At 41.2% G+C, this 1,877-nt stretch overlaps 1 pseudogene; it reads left to right on the forward strand.

Moving 5' to 3' along the window:
• The first annotated feature begins 675 nt into the window (after nt 1-675).
• On the forward strand, nt 676-1,145 carry LOC116857737 (annotated as a pseudogene).
• Nucleotides 1,146-1,877: the final 732 nt, after the last annotated feature.

A 1,877-nucleotide genomic window follows, 5' to 3' on the forward strand; every position in this document is an offset into this window, starting at 1 on the left:
GGAGTCCAGCCCCACATTTGCTTCTCCCACTTCCTCTGCCCCTCCCTCTGCTTGTGCGCTCTCTCTCTCTCAGATAAATAAATAAAAATCTTTTTCAAAATTTCTCTATGTCTCGGTCTCCTCGTCTGTTAAGTGGGTTATTATAGGGTTTGAATAAGATCATTCATTCCTGCACCTGGGACTAAGCCCAGAGAGTGAGTGTCCAATAAGGGTTAGCTACTGCTATTATTAGTTTTCTTCTTTTATCTCTAATAACTGTAATTACCAGTGCCACCTGTATAAATCAGATTTGGCCAAATGATTCTTCAGTGACATGTTAATCCAAAATCTCACTGGTTGAAACAGATGAAAGTTATTTCACACACAAGCAAAGACCACATTAGGTCCTGGCAACTCTCCAGGGCAACGCCCCCGTGTGGAGACTCAAAAATTCAGGCTGCTTTAGTGTCTCTACTGTCCAGCAGCCTGGTGCCTACCTTGACCCTGAACTTCTACCCCCAGACTCAACTGGTAGTACAGCTTCCCAGCCTCACACTGGTGTTGGATGGGAAAGCCCATGCTTAAGACATCAGGCCTCTGAAACGTTCAAGCAAAGAATGAACGGTCGCTTCTCCAGAGCATAATGGAAACTCACGCATCATCAGAAAGGGTAGCTAACAAATGTACCAAAAGAATATGGCTGCACAAATACCAGGATCTGATCAGATAAAACTTATAAGGAAATTCTTGGCGCCCACAAAAAATTTACAGAAACCTCCTTTTTGGACGATGTTACAGACCACACAACAAAAGAAGTAAAACCTGATGGTACCACCTGTTCAGAACACTAAAAATATTTTTAAATGAGGGGTGCCTGGATGGCTCAGTCGGTTGAGCATCTGGCTCTTGGTTTTGGCTCAGGTCATGATCTCAGGGTCATGAGATGGAGCCCTGTGTCAGGCTCTGTGCTCAGTGCAGAGTCTGCTTGAGATTCTCTCTCTGTCCCTCTCCCTCTGCCCCCCCAACACTCTCTAAAATAAATAAATAAATCTTTAAAAATATATATGTATATTTTAATGATGCAAAGAATATCCATGAGAGTTCAGGAATATCATGTGCAGCAGAACAAAGACATGGCGGCCAAAGGACTCTTTGGCCAACCATGATAAAGAAGTCCTGATGGATGGACTTTAGAGAAAAGATTGCCAACTGCTACTGCTCTGGAAATAAGGATTCATCTGACAGAAATGCTTAGAGCAAAAACAGCCATGATAAACTGTCCATCTGCTAAACTGCTTGGCAGATGGAAACCAGTGGAGAAAAAAAATTACTATTTACCAGGAATAATCAAAATAGAAACTCTTGTTTGGTGAAAACAGTAAGATGCAACATTTGTTGAACCTTTAATATTCAGCAGGCCAGTCACTTGATTAGAAAAATAAACTACTGCTTATTCAACTGTGATTATTAATTTTAAAGCAAAATATGGGTACACTCACATATAAGAAATAAAAAATTTTATTACTAAAATAAATGGAAATTTCACTGAATCGTTATTTATATTATATGGTACCATAGTATTCTAACTAGACTCTGGATATGTTGCGATGGTTTTTTGTTTTTGTTTTTTGTTTTTATTGGACAGAGAGAGACACAGCGAGAGAGAGAACACAGGCAAGGGGAGTGGGAGTGGGAGAAGGAGGCTTCCCACTGAGCAGGGAGCCCTATGTGGGGCTCGATTCCCGTGGGATCATGACCTGAGCCAAAGGCAGACACTTAACGGCTGAGCCACCCAAGCACCCCTGTTGCAATGTTTTTCAATCAGCCTCATCCTCCAAGTACTCCTTTCATTCATTCTTGCTTTAAGTTGATGGTAAAATACATAAATTACTTGTCAA

This window comes from Lontra canadensis, unplaced genomic scaffold (assembly GCF_010015895.1).
Source record: "Lontra canadensis isolate GAN:19392208 unplaced genomic scaffold, GSC_riverotter_1.0 scaffold3, whole genome shotgun sequence".
NCBI classification, from domain to species: domain Eukaryota; kingdom Metazoa; phylum Chordata; class Mammalia; order Carnivora; family Mustelidae; genus Lontra; species Lontra canadensis.